At 39.7% G+C, this 24,290-nt stretch overlaps 1 pseudogene; it reads left to right on the top strand.

The window, feature by feature from the left end:
- The first annotated feature begins 83 nt into the window (after positions 1-83).
- On the top strand, positions 84-23,139 carry LOC139740689 (uncharacterized; annotated as a pseudogene).
- The last annotated feature ends 1,151 nt before the right edge of the window (positions 23,140-24,290 follow it).

Genomic DNA, 24,290 nt, shown 5'->3' with positions numbered 1-24,290 from the left:
GGTGGCAATATCAACAGAATTTAGTCTGCCAATTCATATGATCAGCAGTTAGACTTAGCACTCACGTTCTGCATGTCATCCAGACATTTACAGGGAATTTCGACAACGAAATACCGGTGGCCAATGAATTCGACCCGCTGTTTGTTGCACGCTTCGTGAGACCGAACCTCGAACCTGGCATGGACACGTCGCCTTGCGGTTTGAGTTTTATGCTAAAGGGCCCATCGCAGGTATGAGAAATGCTAATTTAAGTGGATAAAGATTTAAGGTATCAGAGATGGCTCTCTCTCTCTCTCTCTCTTCCCAATGGAATCCTATTTTCTTTGCTCAAAGTTGTTACTAATTAAAAAAATAATTTGTTTGTGGTCAGTTTTCCATTTGTTTGCTTTCATTAAACATATAATTATATATATATATATATATATATATATATATATATATATAGATATCATATCTCCATCTCTGAAGCCTAAAATTGTCATCCACTCGAATACACAATTATGTATGTATGTGTATGTATATGTGTGTATCTATGATATGTGCGTGTGTGTATGCTAATCACTATTATAAGCGCAGAACATACTCTGACATGGAGACACTTTGACTATTTGACTTTGACTATCTTGCGTATGAGAACTTTATCACTCCGAGTGCCTTTTATAGGACGATAAGCAGTGTCTGTTTTTGTTTTTGTGTTTGTTTGTTTGTTTGTTTGTATGGGGTGTTTTTTTTTCATAGCATTCGTGATGACGTCAAAAAGCGTAATCTTTTCTTCCCTCGCACGAGAGCTCTCTGAAGAAGGTTTTGAAAACATAATGAAAAAAAAAGGGAGTGGGCCAAATGGTAAAACAGAGCATCAGTTTCCGCAAACACTGCCAAATATCAAATGTTATGTATGTATGTATGTTTGTATGTACATGTATATATATATATATATATATATATATATATATTTATATATATGAAACAAAGAGACGGAAAACTGAGGAGAAACAAAAATGATAAATAGTGAAAACTTTGAGCAAAGAAAATGATGAAAACCCATTTTCTTTGCTCAAAGTTTTCACTATATATATATATATATATATACATACATACATACACATAATATTAATACATACTGTATGACACGAATATAACCAGGAAAGAAAGACGTAGTAAAGCAAGAAAAAAGAAAAAAGAAAAAAAGACCTCAAACAATATTGATTAAGTCGTTACTTCATTACGTAATATAATTCAATTTGATTTTATTTTTATCGTTCGACAAAACAAAATAATATACACTTCGGGGTTTTTTTGTAACAAAGAATAATGTAAACAAAACATTGTGAAATAAACGGGATACACAATATCAGTGAAACATCGTGATAATGAAACCCTGATAAAATCAAAGTGAGTATGTAATGTACGAAAACTTGGGGGGGGGCACAACATCATTTTAGGCGCTGTTTTATCCGCCCATTATCAGATCCACTGCAAGCGCTGTAAATAACTATATTCTTCTTCCCGACACCCTTTGTTCTGTTCTTTGCCGAATAGATCGTCTCGATCCCGCTCGGCCTCTCGGCATGATGGACGGACAGATTCCCGATACCTCCGTTACGTCGTCGTCGTGTTATTCTCGCTATTTCTGCGCCAGCCACGCCCGGCTCAACGTCCCCGAATCCAGCTGGTTAGCAGCCAAAAATGACTACAGTCAGTGGATCAGAGGTTTGTGTTTGTGCGCCCGTATAACTTTAAGAGTTACAGTTCGCTAATCCGTAAATGCAATGAGGTTCATTATTCCGAATGTTCGTTGGTCTGTAAATGAAAACAAAACACACACACACACACACACACACACACACACACACACACACACACACACAAAGTTTGATATTCCGAAGGTTTGTTAATCCGGGAACGAAATTCGAAGGTTCGTTAGTACGCATGCAGCTTCTTTTTATTTCCGGATTACGAACCTTCATCTTTGGACTAACAAACCTTCGGCATACCAAACTTTATTTTATTTCCAGATTAACGAACCTTCGGAATAACGAACCCTTATTAATTTTTGGATAAACGATATCTATATAGGGAATTTGTGCGTGTCGGAATAACGAACCTCCGAAATAACTAACCTTATTCAATTTTCGGATTAAAGAGCTTTCGGAATAAAGAATATCACCCTGTGTAAGGGAAGTGGGGATGTTGGGTGTGTGTGTGTGTGTGTGTGTGTGTGTGTGTGTGTGTGGTTTGTGTGTGTGCGTGTGTGTGTGTGTGTGTGTGTGTGCGTGCGTGTGTAAGAGTATTTGGTTTCCAACATAGTCTAAATGTTAATGGGGAAACACGACGGATGAATAACTGGAAGGGCGTGTCTCCGCTGATGAAAGCTAAACCCTAGTAGTGATCGTATACTGAAGTATCACAGCGTCTATACTCATCATTTTGAAAGAAATGACTGTCTAGCACTTTGCTCATTATGTCGGCTTACAAACCTCAAACAAAAGTCTTCAACACTATAAGCTAGTGCAACCGGTCTCACGATAAATCGTATTTCGGCTTCTTGTGATGGAGACTTATCTTGTTAAAACGCACATGCAGACCTTTAATTCTCGCCCAGATCATGTTGTAGATTTGAGTTGTCAATTTGATCTTTAGCAAAGGGAAGGGTTTATTCTTTATCTACACAATCCGTTACGTCTACCTCTAAATACACAGTCCCAGCACATATGGAGAATTAGAAAAGTGAAGCATAATATTATGAGTGATAAATAATTTTGGAATGGAGATGGAAGGAAGGACCCCCCCCCCCCAAAAAAAAAAAAGCGACTCTAGTAAATTGTGAGTCCCACAAATTACTATATAGGCCTACATTAAAAAGATTAAACATGTGATCACCAAATGTATTTCGTATTCTTTAGCCATTGTTTTTGATCAAAATGAATCATATATACACACAAGTTGAACATTCATAAGTATAATAAAAAAATACATATCTTATTGTTCATGGGGTTGGTAGAGTTGGCATGTGCTATCGAAATGTCGGAAATAATCATAAACATATAATCTTACATATCATTCAATGTACGCTGATGCCGCGACGCTGTTTCCTTCTTTCCTTTATCGGACACAGCGGACCTTGGTGCAGTGTATTCGATCAGCGGTGTCATAACACAGGGTCAGTCGAATTTGGACCAATGGGTGACGAGCTTCACACTATCGCACAGTGTAAGCAACAACCAGTGGGACAGCGTCTTGGATTCCTGCACAGGTGAGCCCAAGGTGAGATGGGCGTCACTTCCGCTGCAATTAATCCGCAATGTTTATGCGTTCGAGAACAAGTCTTCCGCCTATTTTAATTGAGCGACGTCCAAACAATCACATGTACTGACAAACAATGAGGAGAGGTGCCGATGCACACTCATCGGAAGAAAAGGGATTTTCCCCAATTAGAAGTTCCAAGAGCAAAGCATCGAAAGTGCGCCTTCCGTTTGGAAAACTTGTTGCTCATCTAACATGTCTAATGAGAATCTCGGCACTTCTTCCCCATTCGGACGGGGCGTCCAATTCAGATGCCATTTGTTATATTTCAGCCAGTTGCCTGAATCCAAGGGTGGTGTCGCCATCTGTAGTAACAGCCGCGTTCTTCCAAAGGATAATGACACGCGAGGCGCGAAGATGTATACTATCCAATACAAAACAATTATTATTAACCCTTAATCCACGAGCATCATGTTTGACCCCCTTGTTTTTCTTCATTGTATAATGTTCTTCATATATCGGCTGCCAAACAGTCAAGCTTTGAGCTTATTCTTGGCAATCGTTCTGTATGCAAATTAAGACGTAACTCATGTTATCTTAAATTGTAAAAAATGTATTGCATAATTGACGAAAATGATGATAATTGCTGAAAATATTCATATTACCGTTATTTTGTACAACGTTAATGAAATTGCAGCAAATTGATGTATTTTTAAGAAGAATGGCATAAAGAGAATAAATCAAATCAAATCAAATCAAATCAAATCAAACACAACAAAGGTCATACATGTGAGGTGCTTAATGACATATAAACCGCTCGATGAATTATTGATATACAGTCAACCTCCCGTAAGTCGACCCTGCAACTAAGTCATTGGTTTAGTCGCAAAAAAAAAATCTACCTACTCTAGACTCTATATACGAATAGATATGATTATGTGCTAAGTCCTTTGTGTAATATCAGCTATTCTATATTCAGGTGACCGTACATAGATTATCAATGTCATGTTGGGATATTTGTCGCAGAGTCATTATCTTCCAAAGTGTTGAGTGGTTACACTTGGGTTTTCTCTGTAAGCAATTCATAAAGAATTATAGAGGTTTCACAACAGCATGATTTATACCTCTGCTCTCGATAGGGGGATTGTTGTTTGTATAGGTCCATAGTTAGAGTGTCCTCGTGGTCTTCAACGGCCGACTTACAGCCATCGGTGAACGAAAAGCTCTCGAGCAAGAAGGACCATACCGTTATTATTTGTTTTAAATGTGACGGCCTGTTTGATAATCTATCAATTCAATATCGGGAGAAAACGTTTTATGAAATTTTATGATGTCAAAAATTGGTTGAACTGCAAGGACACTGGAAAGACGTTTAACTTTTCAGATGAAATAGATTAAACAGACACCAAGGACTAACGCTTGTGTCATCCCGCACCGCCTGGACGTTGTGATGATTTTGTGCTGATGATAAATGAAATAAAAACAAATTAATAACAAAATTGATTTGATTTGTCAATGCTAACTTTTGTCTAACGATCGCACAGTTAAGGAGAGATTTTGTCTACTAATGATTCCCTCTTTAAAAGAAACAATGTGATGAGTATCCCTATGTAAAAAGGATTTCTACCTCTGCATCATACTTCATCATAGATCTTTAAAACATACACAGGCAAACAAATCACACAAAATTTCACATCCACACACAATATCGGGAAAAAAAACCGTTCATGGATATAGAGTTTGCGCTTCCGAGTTGCACTGAATTGCGGTAAACAGTAATTACGAATGTAATCAACTGCCTTAACACATTTTTGGATATGTGTCAAAAATACAAGCATGTAACTTACCCGACAGTTGCGTAATCCAATTTTGTTCTTGAAAAAAAAGAGAGTAAAGTTTGAACTATGGGGATGATGCAGATTTGATGAAAGTTCAGATTCTGAAAATCTTTGAATTCACCTCTGACGCCGTAATGCAGGTCTTTGTCGGTAACAAGGACCGAAACACGCCGATTGTGAATTACCTGGAGCATCCCCTGAGAGCGAGTTCTATTCGGCTGGAACCTAAGAGCTGGCACAGACACATAGCCATGAGATTTGAAGTCCTTGGAACGGGCCCCGTGGCAGGTAAGACCAGCAAGAACAACAGCAAACAGCTAGCGATGGGACATAATATTGTGTTATGTTATTCAGATCAGCAAAATTATTACACATTGTGGTTTCGATGCTTGTAGATTGTTCATGTGTAAGGAGTTATGACTAACTAAGCAGGGGCGTATCCAGGATTTTTTCGGGGGGGGGGGGTCGTAATCAAAATTTTTGGACCTTTACCTTTGCGAGGGAGCGGAGCGACCGTGCGGGGGAGGGTGTGGGAGGGAGTGTCCCCCCTCCCACGGTAGGGAGTTTTTGAATCTTATATCTTAAAATGGGGCCATTTGGTGCATACAAAAGTGACTTTTTCGGCATGGCAGTGCGGTTTAGAAACAAGGTAAACTTTTATGGCATATTAAAACTAAGTTACGAAATTTACGAGGTTTTTGCCAATTTGCTGGAACACCACTTGGTCACTTTTTTTTCCTGTTGTATATAGGGTAATAAGCTCTCGAAAAACAAAAATGTCTTTTACAAAAAGTGGACCTTTTGAAAATTTGGGGGGTCGTACGACCCTCCCGACCCCCCCCCCTTGCATATACACCCATGATATGAGCCCCTATCTCACGCCACCTCTTTCTGTTTCATGTCCTCCCAACAACTCCTCCCATGTAATACATGATGTAGAATCAGAAAGGTAATAATGTGGTCAATTGAATTCGAATAATGATTCTGCGATTTCGTTATTTCTGCTCCAGGAGGAACAAATAAAAATGAGATACTTTTGTCACATAAAAATGGGCTATTACTACTCTTTGGTTAGGTGTACGTCATGTTTTAACACAGAAAACACAGATAATATTGTGATATATTTTCAAGAAATGATTGGTATTCATGATAACCAATTCTTCAAATACACACTAACTTGTGCTCAAACGCTAAAATCATAACTATGACTTTTACGGTGTAATAAGATTTTGTAAGGCTGTAATTTCTGTATCGAGACAAATAAGGATGGAGACTATTTATTTTGCACTCATAGAAAAGGGATCAACAATACTTTTCCCTCATTTTCATTAACGGAAACGTGATACATGTATTTACAATGTACTACCACTTTCTCATCACTCGCAAAACTACCGTCTCCTCCAACTATAGTGATAATGATGATGATGATGATGATAGTAATGATAGTGTTTTATTTATCCAGAGTAGCATCTTCAGTTTTGCCACTGCTCTACCAGAGGGAGGCTGCCATTGCTATTGTCCTAGCGTTGCCAGGTACCCAGTTATACATCTGGGTCGAGAGGGACATGGTGGGTAAAAACATCTTGTCCAAGGACGTAAGCACTGGGCGGGAATCGAACTCCGGTCCTCCGATTGGGAGTTTGGAGTCTTATCCACTATGCCACAGCACCCCAAGATGTTTTGTGATACAAGTTTCCCTTGTCATGTCCTAACACTGGTCGCATTATTATCATCATCATCATTTTGGCTATTTCTTTTGATTGGTTGTCTCGATTGCGACAGAGTTCATGTTCGAATCCATGCAAATGGGAGTCGAGAACCGTCTGGTTGGAGTAGAGAGCTTATCGGCATCGAGTTGCCTTGACAACCGGTACTGCGCAGACAGGGCTAGGCTGAACCAAGTTGCTTGGAACAGCTTTGGAGGGGCTTGGATGCCGGCTGAAGATACCACTAACCAGTGGGTTCAGGTGACTCTCTCGCTCTCATTTATATATGAGGTTCGCTCCTGCGTGAGTTCATTGTAGGATTAGATTAGCGAGCTGAAGAGGGAGAGAAAAAGATAGATAGATGAATAGATAGAGAGGGAAAGAGAAAGAGAAGAGAAAATTTCTATATTCAGATTTATGATATCTCTAAGGCAAACACATTTTTCGCCAGGGAATGTCAACTTGGTCAGAATTGTTGGTGCCTGTTTCGTTATCACCACACAGATATGAATACAACACTTAAAACTGGTCAGTACAAAGATAACAAAAACAACAAAATTGTTTCCGACTTTCGTATGAGTCACAGACTAAAGCAACAAGGCTGAGTCACACGTTTCTTTACAGTTACGTGCCCAGATTTGAAGCTTAAAATGCCTCCTCCCTTGTATATAGGTTAGCCTAGCTCGACCTTCTTTCATCACTGGCGTCGTAACCCAAGGTATGCAGGAAGCCGACCACTGGGTGGCGTCCTTCATCGTAACCCACGGCATCAACGGAGTCGACTTCGAGACTGTGAGAAACCAGTGCTGCAGTGATCCAGAAGTAGGTAGACACACGGGGGGGGGGGGGGGGGGGGGGTGCACGTCAACACCAGACACCCACGAATCATACAGTCCACGAGTCATACAGAACACAAGCCCTACTGCCAACGAGTCGTACAACCCACGAGTCACACAGTCCACAAGCCATACAGCTCACGAGTCATACAGCTCATGAGCTCGACATAAAGTAGAGTATAACCAGGCCCATGAGCTATACGGTCCACGAGCTAGACACTCGGCAAATAAGGCCCACATTTTGAAATTTATCCAACGACCAACATATACATCGTTGGCATAATTTACGTAGTGTGAAGCTCGTGAACTTTTATTGGCTAGTGTTGATCTTGTTGGGCTTATTTGCGTGGTGCCGAACTCGTGGGCTTTATTTGCGTAAGCCTAGTGTCTAGCTCGTGGGTTTGTTATACTCAGTGTCTACAACGTAGCTCGTTTTACTTGCTGTCTAGCTCGTAGGCTGTATGATTCATAGGTGTATGATTCAATAGACCTTTTTCTTTTTTCAATGGCTGCTCGTGGACTGTATGGCTCGTGGGTGTCGAGCTAGTGGGATGACCCCACACAGGGTGCTTCTGCCATCTTTATTAGACATTGCTTTAAAACGGCCTTTGACTCACATTGAATGGCTGCCATTTATTTATTTTTTTTTTTTGTAAGTCCGTGCCACCAATGTTTTAGTTTAGCTGGATTACAATAACGTTGCCGCTAAGAAAACACAATTAAAATTGCATCATGATTGAGAATCTTGTTCTCCGGTTAAACGTTCGGTGTAGGCCTTCTATACACTGAGTCTCAGGCGCTATCACACTTCATCGATTTACTTTTGTAACCCATGCACTTTACATACTCTGTACTAGTTACTTTTTATGCCTCCGCCACGAAGTGGTGCCGGAGGCATTATGTGTTCGGGTTGTCCGTCCTTCCGTCCGTCCGTAATGAATTTTATGGACAGCGTAACTAAAAAAACCTTTTGAGGTATCCTAATGAAACTTGTCATATATGTATATTAGGGGGTGAAGTTGTGCCTATCAACTTTTGGGTGCACATGCGTAAGGTCAAAGGTCACAAAGTCAAGGTCAAAATGCTTAAAATTTCACTATTTCCCCCATTTCTATGCAATGGCAGAAGATATTTTCTTGAAACTTGCTGTATACATTTATTACCCAATTGAAATTCTCTGGTGAAAGTTTGGGTCATGAGGTCAAAGGTCAAAGGTCAAAGGTCAAAAGGTCAAGTAAAATGTTAAAATTTCACTTTTTTCTCCGTATCTTGGAAATTGTTCAAGGTATCTTCATGGAACATAGTATATATGCATGTACTGACTGGCAGTGATTATCTAGCGAGTTTGGGGTTCATGGGGTCAAAGGTCAGGGGTCAAAGTTCAAGGGCAACACTTCAACATTTTACTATTGCCCTCACATTTATGCAATGTCACCAGGATTTTTTTTAAACTTGGTGTATGCATGTATAACCCAATAGACATTCTCTGGGAAGTTCAAAGGTCAAAAGGTCAAAGATCAAGTGAAAGTGCTGAACTTTCTTCTTCTTCCATATCTCGAGATTGGCTCAAGTTATCTTAAAACTCAGTACATATTTATGCATGTTATGAATGACAGTGATCCTCTTATGAATTTTAGGATCAAAGGCCAGATGAAAATGGTAGCAATTTACTATTCAATACAGAAATTGCACTTTTTCTCTATACATTGAAAATTACTCAATGCATAAACTTATGAAAAGGTCAAAGTCAAGTTAAAGTCCTTAAATCCCCAAATACATGCTCTCCTATTCATCCAATTAAACCATATAGGTCAAGCTAAGGTGAACATTCAACACATTTGTGACAAACATGTCATTTTAATATTTTGTCAATTTTGTGAAAATGTAATCACACATTGTCCGCATGTACTATAGACCTCCTGAGAATTATGCATTATGGTGGAGGCATACCAGTCGCCGCGACATTTCTAGTTAAATTCTTATTTCGTTTCTACCTTCAAAGAACTATATGTTTATTCTGCGTACATTTTATATCCTACGTGCTGTGTCAGTAAGGGCAAAGTCTGCATTAATCGTGAAGGTTGATAACTGAATTATTGTTCGAGATGCGATAAATGACTACCATACAGGGTTGCCGTAGTTCAGATAATGTTGCAAGGATGACATTTATAACTAAACGTAAAATTCTCAACGATCGCTCGACGTCTGACAGAATGATTTATGAGTTAGCAATGACACATAAAAATACATGTACGTTATTCTGTATGCGTTGGAGCAAAGACACTGAAAAATAAGACAAGAAATAGACACAACAGAAAGCAAGAAAACAACAGACTGGCAGATAGATGAATAGATAGATAGATGGATAGATAGATAGATAGATGGATGGAGAGATAGATAGATAGATAGATGGAGAGATAGATAGATAGACAGATAGATGGATAGATAGATAGATGGATGGAGAGATAGATAGATAGATAGATGGATGGATGGAGAGATAGATACAGAAAATACAATGAGAGAGAAAGGAGGAGGAAAGAGAGAGAGAAAGGAAGAGTTGAAAAACAACAACAACAACAAAAGATTTTGAGTTTCCTTTGCATCCCACGTGACCTTCGCAGGAATTCATTGGAAATGACGACAGGAACACACGTGTGACCAACACATTTCGTCCACCAATCACAGCTCGATATGTCCGTGTCTTACCGAAGTCTTGGGTTGGTCGAATCGCTTTGCGGTTGGAGTTGCTTGGTGTCAGTTTTGGAAACGGTGATTTTTTTTTTTTTTAATGTTTTTATTTTTCAGTCTGACTCCCTGTTAACTTATTTGTAGTTGGTGGAAAATCATGGACAAAATTTTAAATGTCTATGTGTTAAGCATTCAAACTCGATATGCTACATCTTTTTGTCACTTATCGTAAGTTATTCTTGACTCACTTCAGTCAAGACTCCAAAAATATATTCATACCTAATCCATTCTCCATATCTTTCAATCAAACAAAGTGACAAATGTATGAGCTCTAATTTTTGCTCCAATTCTTGAAGGATGTTGTCTTTCAACACCATTCCTCCTTGTTTTTCATACAGGTGCTATAATAGATTTTGTTTGTGTGTGTGTGTGTGTGTGTGTGTGTGTGTGTGTGTGGTTTCGGATCATTGCTGTTTTATTAATAGTAGTAACAGTAACTGAATTATGATAATCTCTATTATCTTTGCCACACTTATGATAGCTCCGATACACTTATCACTTGATTTGGATAAAAAAACTCCTGTTCCTTCTCCCCCTCCTTAATTCTCCTCCTACTACTACTACTACTATACGACTAAGCCGCTGCTGCTACCACTACTAGTATTACTACTACCACTCTGCTGCTGCTCCTCCTACTACTACCCCTACTACTACCTACTACTGCTACTACTACTACTTCTACTGCTACTACTCACCGCCGGCGACACGTTTTCAAAAGTGGGGGCCACTTCCGGGTTTCATGAGCTAACAAGCAAAAAAAAAAAAAAAAGGCCTTCAGCGCAAGTTCTGGTGCAATTTCCGGGGTTCTTCAGCTGACAAGCAAAAAATAAACAAATAAACAAATAAATAAAAAGCTCTTCAGCTCACCTTTCTCATTCCACTTCCGGGTTTCGGGTCTTCAGCTGACAAGCAAAAAGAAAAAAAAAGAAAGGTCTTCAGCGCAAAAACAAAGCCTTACCGCGCTCACACTTCAAGGTTTCTATCTACACTATTTCTTTCTAGTGCCACTTCCGCACTTCCGGGGTACAAAAAAGAAAGTGAGGGGGGGGGGGGGGGGGGGCAAAATGGTGACATCTAATGTGTTCCTTTGTATGGTGCAAAAAAAGTGGGTCGCCCCGCGGCCGACCCTGCTACCACTACTTCTACCACTACTACAAATACTACTACTATTACTACTACATTGTACTACTACTACTATCAATTTAGTCATTTGGCATACATTTTCGTCATTTACAGTTCAAATTCATCAGTCTCTCTCGCAGCATTCAAAACAGCAGGATCGATTTCGTCTTTTGTCAATCATTTTCGTTAATTTTTCATTCATATTCGTCTCATATCTCTACCCGGTGGGATTTTCCAGTCATTCATGTATTTTTTTTTCCTGTAACCGTTCACATTTTACATTCAGGAGTTAACATACACCTAAGTCCCCCCCCCCCCACACACACACAGAACCACATATACAGACACACACAAGCAATCCGAGTACACACTGAAACAAACATACATGTACCTTGTGTACGTATACCGTCTCGTAAACGAAAACACTGACAAACAATTTCTAGGCAAACATGATTAAAGATAGAATTTAAGTGTAGAATTGTCGCCTGTTTAATGTCAAAGAATGGATAACATAATTATGTTTGCTGCTTTCCAGGGTATAACATTTAAACTTTGCTTCATGCATTAGGCCTATGATGCGAAAACCTGAACATTACGAGTTAAAGTTCAAAATGTGACACTGACATACTGTCCTGGGGTATGACTTTTGACTGTCGTTTATCCTTCAATCATTTTCGTTGGTTGTCTTGTTTTTTGTGTATTGTTAAAGCAAATGTTTAGGGAATAATGTGTTACGAGAGAAACTAAGAATATGTCGGCTTAAAGTTGGTTCACCATCAAAATAAAAAAATCGACAACATCTGACTAATTTGAATGAAAAATTCATGAAATTGTGTGAACAAACACGAATTTGATCTTCACATTCTGCGATCCGTCAGCGGGAGGGACGAATTTGAATGACAACTGACGATTTTGAATGCTATGTCTTCGAAAATGTTTGACGAAAAACGAATTACAATGACAATTGACGAAAGTGAAGTTAGGATTTGCGTTCCACCTGCTTCTCGGGACGAAATTGAATAATGAATCTTTGAAATTGAATGACAAAAGTGCGAAAATGGATGGGAAAACCTATACTCCTCCTCCTCCTCCTCCTCCTCCTACTACTACTACTACTACTACTTACTACAAAATGTACTTCTCCTATCACTGCTGCTGCTACTACTGCTTCGGATACACTGAAGCCAATTTCGGCTGTAAATTCCGTTTGATTTCATTACCCCCTTTCAACTGTCTCCGTTTAAGGCGTGCTTTCGACGCGGCCTCTGGGGCTGTCCGATCGGAGTGTTGCCGATGCCCAGCTGACTGCCTCGTCGTGCTGGAACTCATTTCAGTGCGCGAACGCGGGACGGCTCTTCATGATCAACCACGCATGGTCACCGAGGACCATGGATAACCAGCAGTGGATTCAGGTATACAGAGGAACTATAACAAACCCTTGCCCGCCCGGGAAACTGTAAAATAACTGATATTTTTGTTTTTTCAATCCATGGTGATTTTCATTTGCTTGAGACAACGGATTAAAGGGGTGTGTACAGTTCTGGTCGAGGTGAGGATTTAGCTTTTAACGTTTTGCGAGATATTCAGAAACCACTCTATGAGATGTCAAAGAGCATGTAATTCTAAGGGGTATCAAACGTTTATTTGATGAAAATCCGTCTTGAAATGGCTGAGATATCCAACAACAAAAAAAAAAAAAAAAGGTGAAACAAAGAGATCCTTATAAAAGGCGTGGCCTGTCGCCTTTTATCATTATCACTTTTTTGGATATCTCAGCCATTTGAAAACCAATTTTATCAAATAAGCGTTGAATCCTTCTTAGAATTACATGCTCTTTCATATTTCATAAGAGGTTTCTCATTATCTCACTTAGGAATTAAATGTTCAAAACATGAATCCCCACCTCAACCAGTACTGTACAGTCCCTTTAAGATGTTGTATACAATACAGTGGAAGATGTAGGCATAAACCATTTTATCAATATCATGGTTTAAGGCAGCAAAGAGAAATCCTTTACGTTTGCTGCACAAGAAAGAAGAAGCTTGTAATCTCTTCACATCTTTTCTTAACTCTTATAAGAATTAGAAAATCTGACCCAGTCCAAACTTTGCCAAGTTTATGGACCAATGCAAAAAGTTTAGATTGATGCTTTTCGATGAAATGACCTCGATATGACCCTCACTTTTCAACGGTTTGTGTAATGACATTGCTACTTTGCTGAAAATTGAATTTCCGTGGATATAACCGCATCAATCGACATTGATCGATGCCACTGAAAAGAAGATGAATGTAAACCAAGCACCCCTGCATCTCTTTGATTTAAACTTGGTATGATGAAAGTGCAGACGTCTGCTCTGACCGCACCCATGTTATTTCCTGAACATTCTCTCTCTCTTAAGATCGATCTTCGGCAGTCTTTTCGCCTGGAAGCTATAATGACGCAAGGCAGAGATAGTGCCGAGAGCTGGGTTACGTCCTTTTTAATTTCCTACAGCATCGATGGCTACTCGTGGACACGGAATCGAGATGACGATGGTTTACCACAGGCAAGTGGCCCCCCGGAGAGTTCTATGGCAACAATTTCAACGCTCTCTGAACAGTTGCTGCTGTACGATAAGTTGAAGGCACTTTGTGTAGCGAGTTTACCAGCAATAATGGCAGAGTAACAATGAAAGCCCGACATCGCTATCTGTATAAAGCTCTCTGTGGTTCTGCCAAAAAGTTGTCCTTTGGACCTCCGATACAATGAATACTATAGATGCTGTCACGTTTGTTTGTTGAGAGATTATACTCACAAGTAATGCCTCCCCCAAACAAACAAACAAACAAACAAACAAAAGTTCTCATCATTCCCTACGTTACAAGATAACTAAATTCCGTTTTCTGATGAAAATTTTTGCCTGGTGAGGAGCATGGAGCGAAGAGTGAGTGCCGTGATATCGCCTTAAACCGTAAGAGTGCCATCTATAAAACTGTCATCCATGCGATTTTGATTGCAGTCAATAATTATTGTCACTCTCCCTACTGGAAACTCGGGATCGGGTGTACATGTCCTGTGCCACAGAAACCAGATAAAAGATGCGATCTTATTAGATTATCCGAGTGACAACAGGCCAAGGACCAAGTTGTGGCCTTAATTGTTTAACAACATTGATGATGGAACATGCCCTTTATACTTCGTATTCCTGCCGATGCATCACTCAGTAAGACTTGTTCCTATTTCTCTCCCTAATAAATCTTATAAGGTAATTGGACAGTTCATTGTAAATTGTACTTCTCATCAAGTTTTTATTTTACCATGACCTTCTATAATATTTACGATGATTTTGATGAATCTAGTTACAGATGATGACAGTTGGACTCGACTCTTTTGTACTCGCATACACAGGTGTATCGCGGTAATGAGGACCGTGAAAGTCTGGCTATCAATCAGTTCCATCCTTCCTTTGTGTCTCGGTTCGTTCGCGTTGAGCCCCTCACGTGGCACAGGCACATCTCGCTCAGATTCGAGCTGTTCGGAGCTGGACCGATACCAGGTAAGTAGGGGGGGGGGGGGATCCGGAGGGGGTTGTCGTACCCTTGTTTTGCCAACTTTTTTTTTTTTTGGGGGGGGGATGCTTCAAATGTCGAAACACATAATGTGAAATTCTAGTCGTTTCCAAGCATTAGCTGTATTTGTCACGTTCTTTTAGTGCTAAATGCTGGCCTTTCACACACTTTGTGAAGGAAGAAACGATGATGTCGAATGATCGCGGAAACAGAATTCTCCGTAAAGCCCAGCTCACACCTTTGCGGTTTTAGCTGCGTATAGCTGCGTCAGTCGAACGCAGCCTTAAAGCAGCCTAACGCAGCACTCCGCGGCAAAATATTTTGTAGCAGTCACATTGTTGCGTTGTAGCTCGTATATTTTGTACAAAATGGTTGCCTACGGTTGCCTTAGTTTGCTTTTCACCTCGCTCCAGCTCGCTTTTGCTCGTAACAGTACGATTCAGTACGAAGATTGCTCGTCCCGTTGCGCGTGTACCTCGTTCGCCACTCGTTCGTTGCTCGCTGGCATCTCGCACTAGCTCGTAGCAGCTCGCATGAACTCGCTTCTCCTCGTTTCACTGCTCATCCACTCGACTGTTACTCGTTCCGGCTCGATCCGCTGCGTATCAATTCGCCCTGCTGCGTATAAGCTCGTAGAGAGCTTCACTGGTATAAAAATTTTGACATTTTACAGTTACGGGGGGGGGGGGGGTGGAGGGGGGAGGGCACAAGGACTTTTTGGTTCAAATTCTTCAAAAAGCACTAAATTTGGTACACGAGTTGCCAAAAGCATACTAGTGTATTTCAATTTTTGATGGGCGCCAAGAAGGGCACCCTGAGGCCATATTGGCCAAATCCAATATGGCCGCCATCTGAAATTCAAAAGTCACTTCCATTGTTTAAAGAAGTAAACATTTCACAATAATTTTCAAAATCTGTATTATAGGTTTTCTGGGTCAATGAAATTGATTCTGAATGTTGTTTTCATGGTCTGAAGTCAACTTTTCCTTATAGGGTCACCCTTAATGTCGCTTTGGGTCAGGACATTATTTTCACTATACAGGTTATTTCAAAATGGCTTGCCTACGGTCACTATAACAGGAATGACAACCTTGCTCATTACCTGCAGTTGTTGAGGACTAAACAGAGCATATTACTGTGTTAAAAAAATTACTTTTCAGCAATATACATTGTGTGGTAATACAATTCTGAGAAAAAAAAAGATTTTCCACAAAACCTACAATAACAGCGGGAAACTCAGTTTGAGGTGTTTTTAAAAACTGATATGTTTGAATCTGATGTTGCTGAAAGCACACAATCATTCCAAAAGCTTCATGATTTGATAAGCATATTGTGTTTCTTAGTCAACTAAGTGAATTCTAATTAAATCTAACTAGATTTTGTATGAACAGATGTATACGCAGTCATAGCGAGCTAAAGCGAGCAGCATCGAACAGGATCGAGGAGGAACGAGGTAAGGCGAGGATGAACGAGGGGGAGCGAGCGACGGACGAGCTAGATTCGCAATGAAGCGAGTTACATCCGCAACGGTCCTTGCTATTAAGCCCCGGTCACATAATGCTCTGCGTCCGGCGTTACGTCCAAAAAAGTCATTTTTTTCCGCGGACCCCCGCGGATCCTTTGCCGTCACCAGAAATGTGTACAAAACATGCGGGCAAGAAATGCGGGCGATACGGACAGATACGACCAGATGCGAATACTTGCGTCCACTTGCGGAATTTCTTACGAATTGGCACATAATAGTTCTGAACTCTTGCGGACAGTTGCGCATTTTTTCGGATAGTTACGGATAGTTACAGATTGTTATGAATAATTATGGACAATTTGGTTTTCTCTTACGATCCCTGCTAAGTCAGTGTATTATGACAGCAAGGTTATCACATTTTGGACTGTCTTACGTTGTACACTAGGGAAAACTGAAATTGAATTACGTACAAGTTGTGAAAAAATCGTAATCCTTTAATTTACTTTACAATAATAAAAGATATGTGAAATTTTGAACTTGAAGTTTGAATTTTGTTTGTGCAACTCAAATATGAATAAACGTCATAAAGGTAAAAAATGTATGTGACCGTGCATCACAAAACGAACAAAAAGTCGCACACACTGATTTTGTGTGAGGACTGAAAATAGGTGAAATGGGTCAACCGAGCCGATCTTGACTTGGCTACCCTGGGTAAATAAGGCCTTGTCATTATTATTATTATTATTATTATTATTATTATTATTATCATTATTGTTATTATTATTATTATCATTATCATTATTATTATTATTGTTATTAATATTATCAGTATCATTATTATATTATTATTATTATTATTGTCATCATCATCATTATCATTATCATTATTATTACCATTATTATTATTATTAATTTCAGTTTAATCTGATAATCCCCTTATTGTTGTTACTTCGGTGGTTTCCATCCTGTTTTTTGTCCCATTCATCGCGCAACTAGCACGGCTTGATAAAGATTAAGCGCTTGAATAGACACTGTTCTTTTCTCAGTTTACACTTTTTCTGAGTGTGCGCATTCTTTCCAATATTTAGATAGGTTACGAGAGTCCATTTGATTTGAGTAATGCATCATTTTAAAGCTTAAAGTCTGCTCTTTCAGAACATGCTCCCAACTAAAATGTCATGTGTGGCGACTGTTTGTGTGTTTTGTGGTGCAGGGTCACATATAACATCACCATACCACAAATAAAATACGATATAGATCGAAAAGTTAAACATTAGAGTAAGAAAATGTTACTTGCAGTCATGGAATAGACAAACTGTGGTTACGCTGTCGTTGTTCAGCGATATTCATGACTTACTGGGTTATGTTAAGGAGATATTTATGATAAAGCAATGCTTATTAAATTTACAGAAAAAAGACATCAAAACCTTCAAACACCCCTCCCACACCCAAGTACAATATCAAGTCATCTCTTGAAGTAATGTAATTTCTGTTTGAATTTCTTATATGCATGTCATTTTGTAATGCGCAGTAGAGTATATTATTATAGTAGCTGCGCAATATAAATGTCCTTTATTATTATCATTATTATTATTATTATTATTATTATTATTATTATTATTATTATAATTATTATCATCATCAAAAAAATGTAATACATATTCGATGGAGCGTAAAGTGCATGGGTAAGACTATAGAGAAATACTAAATTCGTTCTCATTTTATATAGTTGCCCCTGTCCCACACCTTCCCCGGCCAGAAAAGTTAATGAAATGCTGTCACCCCACCCCCTACCCAAAATATTGCTTTTTTCGAAAAATATACATTCGAAGAGTACAAGAAAAAAAGTTCAGCACCAAGAGTCAACCGATGTCATGAGTATACATGGTATTTGGGTGCCACTTAAAATGACCATAAATTGTGGGAGAAATTTCATAATTTGACCATGCAGTTCTGCCTCTCCACCGCTCCGACTGTGTTGTAGCATCAGGTAAAGGCGCTGCAGCTTGGCAACAAAAGTTGTGTGTCTTCCCACGAGTCTCTGTGTTCCCATGCGAATGGAAAACGGAAAACGTCGAAGGACGCAATTGTCCGCAACATCCGGAGCTGTCCGTAAATATCCGTAAGCGGACGAAACTGTTGTGATACGCTAACTTGCGGTTAATTTCGGATACTTACGGTGGACGTAAGCGAACGCAAACGGACGGGAGGTAATTTTTTTTTGCGGATGGTCTGCGTCCAAGCCACGGGTAGTTACGTTCAGTTACGGATAGTTACGTTTGGTTACGGTTACTTGCGTAAGTTTGCGTCCGTGGCGTCCCTCTGCGAAATTTTGAACATTTCAAAATTTCGCAGGTTCGGCGACGTCATTTTGCGTTTCTTTACGGATGAGTTACGGGCAGTTACGTCTACATACGTCCCTGCGGATGCCTGCGTCCACGCTGCGTCCCCCTGCGTCCACTCATTCGTATCTATCCGCGGCGGACGTAATCCATCGTAAAGCACTGTGTGACTGGGGCAATATATGCGAGCAGAGTACTAGGAGTAGCGTGAGGTGATGCTAGGTAAAGCGAGGTAACGCGAACGAAAGCGAGGTAAGTCGAGGTGAAGCGAGCAGGTATCGTAACCATACGCAGTGAAACGCAGTTCAAAGTAAAGCTGCGTTGGCCTGCGTTAAGCAGCTCGTTGTCGCTCGCCCTTGCTCGTCCTTGCTCGCACTAGCTGGTTGTCCCTCGTCTTAGCTCGTATGAATTTTGATCTTGCGTTCAGTTGCGGATGTTGGAAAAAATTTCAAACTAGCGAGCTAGAACGCAAAGCCTCTGCGTTAGTCTGCGTATTAACCTCGTATTAGCTCGTTTCATTGCGTAGTGCTGCGTTGGGCTGCGCTAGACTGCGTTCGGGCAATACGCAGCTGAACGCAAGCTCGAAACGCAAAGGTGTGAGCTAGGCTTAACCGTCACAATTCCCTCGCGATATACTTTACATGCCCTTTGCCCTCGCATCCAGTGATGCCACCTGTAAGCCTACTATAAGAGGACTCTTGTGGAGTTGCCTGCATCCATTGTTAATGTACGAATGCTGTAGTTCTACAACCCATTATGAATTTTGTGTAGGTTTTCGCTGCAATGGCACATTATTCTGTGTTTTTCTGTATTCATTCGTAGTAATACCAAACGCACTGGGCGTAGAGGATTTTCGCATTCCTGATACCAATTTGCACGCATCAAGCTGCAGAAGTGAAAGACATTGTGCAGAACGTGCACGACTCAATCTGCGCAGTTCGGAGGCTGCCCAGCAACTTGGGAAATCCCCTGCTAATCCACAGGAAGGGGAATACCCGGGAGCTTGGCTTCCCGAGTTCAACGACCATAATCAGTGGATCGGCGTTGACCTTCGACACAAACACCGCGTGGCAGGCATCATCACTCAGGGGAGAGAGGACGCTGACCAATGGGTGACTTCCTTCACCGTGTCATACAGAAACAACAACGACGAGTGGACATTTGTCGGGGACTGCAAAGGCGATGAAAAGGTGAACTGCTTCCACAAGAATCAAGAACAGTGAAAACCAAAGCAAAGCAAGAGCAGGCCACAACTGAAATAACAACGAACAAAATGGATCATATATACTTCTCCCTTCCGTGAATTGTTGTCCAATAGTCTGGACTGTGTGATTTTGCACAATGATGTAATTTGCTATGGCTATGGAAGTCCCTATTGGTATAGAACGAAGAAGCTTTACTTTTATCAATTATTCTCAATAATACGGACTATGAAAGACTGCAAGTTCAAAGCTCAAAATGCAAACTTTATTTTCATTTTTTTTTTAAAGACAGAATTAACAAAGTAATGATTGAAACCGGACATGCCTTTGAATGATACAAAGTAAGCAAAAATAACAATTATTATGTCGTGTCTATGATCAAAGCTGCTTTTCACCCTACAAAGTTACAAACAAACTTGCAAATACTGTAAAAATCCATCAGAGCTGTATATACCCGAAAGGCTTTGCATCTTGTGGAAGGCGCTATATAAATATCAATCAACATCATTGTCATCTTATAGATTTCCATTTCCTCACTTTCACTTTCAATGAGTGTTGTGCCTGTACTCTTTTCAATAGTCTATATTCTTTTGCTTGCAGCCATGTTTGTAATAAAACAAAACCAGATGTGAAAATGAAACCAAATACAAAGAATCTGAGCTGGATTGCAATGCGCAAGTGAGAATTTAAAGGGATGGTACAGTATTGGTGGAGATGAGAATTGGGCTTTAACTTTTTTGCGAGATACCAAGAAAACACTTATGATATAGTACAGAGCATACCATTGTAAGAGGAATTCAAAGTTTATTTGATGAAAATCGGGTTTGGAATGGCTGAAACATCCAAAAAACAAAGTAAAATAAAGCAATCGTAATCAAGTGTGGGTCCCACACTTTATCAGAATCGCTCTTTTTTGGATATCTCAGCCATTTCAAAACCAATTTTCATCAAATAAACGTTGAATTCCCCATAGAATTACGTGCTCTTTCGTATTTCATAAGAGGTTTCTCATTATCTCACCAAAAAATGTTAGAAACCTGAAATTAGGTCTCAACCAAAACTAGTGTACGACCCCTTTAAATCAAATTTATTATCATTATTATCATTTTTTTTACTGTAAGCAGTTGCAGTTTTATGCAAAATGTAATTCTATTACTAGTATTTTGTTTGTTTTTTATACTCACTTTGCCTTAGATATTCACAGGAAATTATGACCGATCGACTCCCATTGTAAATGCGTTCGCTGTCGCTTTAACAGCGAGCTCATTGCGGATAAATCCTAAAACTTGGATGAGAAATATCGCGCTAAGATTTGAGCTTCTTGGAAATGGACCAACTGCGGGTAAGCAAGAGTATTGAACAAGTGTATTCCCGTTAAAAGTCATAAAAAACTGACAACATTTTCTGACGTTGCTCGCATGCCTCGTCTGCTTAGATCCGACTTTTGTTGTTTATACGTGTGTGTGTTCCAAGTTTGAGACACTTTTACACAATATGAAATAACATCAGTGTTAAGTGAAAAAAAAGATTAACAAATGAAAAGAAAATGAAAAAAAAATCAAGACAAATAATACATGAATGACACACAAAAGAAACTTTTTGATTCTCCTAGCAAATCCATTAAAATGGAGGAGGCTTTTTTTTTGCTGATATTTCAAACACATACCTATAAGTTGTAAAATATGTAACAATCAGTGATATCGGATAAATGAAATTGTAAGTAGCGACTTGTTGTTTTTCTGTCATTATTTTCTGTAGAAATCGGAATAGACGTCAATAAACTCGGGATGGAAAGTCATCGAATACAAGATGAGTTCATTGCGGCTTCGTCCTGTGCCACTCACGACACCTGTGCGAAGGAAGCGCGGCTAAACCACCCCAACGCGTGGATGCCCCGCATTAGCGACGACGCGCAGTGGATCCAGGTTGATCTACGCGCGCTTTATCGCGTAACAGGTGTGGTGACGCAAGGGCGCGGTGCATCACGGGATTGGGTGACGGCTTTTATGGTTCTCTTCAGCGTAGAGGGCGGCGGTAAATGGAGCTCTGTCGCGGAGCCCGTGTGCGGAGACACGACTAAAGTGAGTTTGTAGTGATGGCTTCACCGACCAAGGAACACCTTTATAACAGTTCTTGTCGAGAACAGTAACTATTGCATAAAACACTCTCAGGGGAAATAAACTCCAAGCTATATTTTCCTCTTTCTCTCTTCCCCTATCTGTAAACATATATACGTTCACATTACATAATAAGGTCCTGAAATGTATTCCTGCGCAAATTTATTTGAGATATATAGCTTGGCATGTACTCTGATGAGCTACTAGTACTTATGTCACGCTCGGTGCATTTGGGCTTTTGCACAAAACGAGAAGTGGACTTATTGATTTTTGCCGCAAAGCACCTGTTTATGATGATATTTATGATGATTAAACTGAGTAAATTTACATCCTGTCTACAATAATAATAATATCGCTTTCCTCGCGTAACCGCTGCAGGTACGTATGGTCCAATTGTTTTTTGATAAGAGTGTATGGATTTTTAGGCTACATAAGGTATTACATGTGTCCTCAGAATAAAGATATCAATCACACTTATGATATTATATGCAATATAGAATAGGCCCTTTATAGCCTAATACTTCTTTTCAGATTTCCAGCGGTTCATCAACATCTTCATCATTGTTATAGGCCTATCTCATTCATTGACACTAATACCGTTATAAATGTCATCCTCAACGCCATTCCCGCTATGACTCGGTAAGAAAAACAAAAAACAAAAACAAAAACAAAACAGAAAAACAAATTGTATAACCGATTGGTTTCTTTTATCGAATTTCACTGCAGGCGAAAATATTTAGTGGAAATTGGGACGGAGGGTCACCGATGACGAACATCTTTCCCTCGCCTGTCATGACTCGCTACGTCCTGATCGCCCCGCTCAGGTGGCACAAAAACATCGCCATACGCTTCGAGCTCCTCGGGGATGGCCCATTCCTACTTCCTGTATGATGGGGCAACTAATCGGTGATATAACCTCGACTCAAGATGTCTTTGGTCATTCATAAGGAGAAGAAGGAGAGACCAGAGAAGTTGATGAAGTTTTGCATAGAATAGACACTGATAATGGCAAACACAGTATAATAGTTTAATCGAATGTCTCCCTATAAGCAGGATGAACAGAAGATAACATGAAATCCTAATCTCGCATCATAATATTCTGTAGGCCTACTATTATAGACAAACCCATTTCGAGTATAACTGGCAAATCGGATTGCAACAAAAGCTGAGAACTGGACAATCTTTTATAGTTTGACTTGAGAAAAAAAAAATCTTCTATGAATCATGGATACGTGCAAATATATAATTGCATTAAAAACTATCGTGATCAATGACCACTACGTCATGTATGTTTTTAGAAACTTATAATCTCAATATAGTTAATTTAACCCATCATTTCCATACAAAATCTATAATTACGTTCAAATGTGTTGTACAGTTATCATTCAGAGATGACATATAAATTGGTTTGATTGTCTTTGATATCGAGAGCGAGAGAAGATGGAAAAAAAATTCCACCATAGCTCTGAATGAAAACCTAAAGGTATTTTTTACGATTGTAGTGTACATGTAATACCGTAACTTATTGTTCTACGGAAAGTTTTGGGTCATGAGGTCAATGGTCAAGGGTTAAAGGTCGGATTGAAATGCCATAATTACACTTCTAAGGCTGACATTACACTGGCCATGAGTATATGCCTTGGAAATGACTTAGTGCATACACTATCAAAACTTGGTATTACTGTATAGGCATTATTTATCGCACAATGATCTGTAAGGAAAGATTTGGGCCAAGTCCCAAAATTTCATTTTAAATTTTAATATGGCTCATACTGTTGCCACAAAACTTAGTGTAGATCTACATGTATTAGCAGTGTGCAATTATTTTGCCAAACTTGTTAATCTGTTGTCTCACACAGGCAGGCAAGATAAAGAGATGGAGAATAATGCGATATGGCGGTTTGCAACACAGTCGTCATAGGGGCATTTCTAGTTTGTGTGTGTGTGTGTGTGTGTGTGTGTGTGTGTGTGTGTGTGTGTGTGTGTGTGTGTGTGTTTTATATACATAAAGAGGAAATACGAAAATCTAGATATCCCAAGGCAATTCCCTTTTCCTTTAATATCATGTAAATTTGGAGGTGATCCCTTTGAGAGGCAGTGCAAAATTAAATTACGAAATTGC

This window comes from Diadema antillarum, unplaced genomic scaffold (genome assembly GCF_040938485.1).
Source record: "Diadema antillarum isolate AM-2024a unplaced genomic scaffold, OU_Dant_1.0 seq00000872_RagTag, whole genome shotgun sequence".
Taxonomy (NCBI): domain Eukaryota; kingdom Metazoa; phylum Echinodermata; class Echinoidea; order Diadematoida; family Diadematidae; genus Diadema; species Diadema antillarum.
This window is presented reverse-complemented; position numbering and strand designations above follow the sequence as displayed.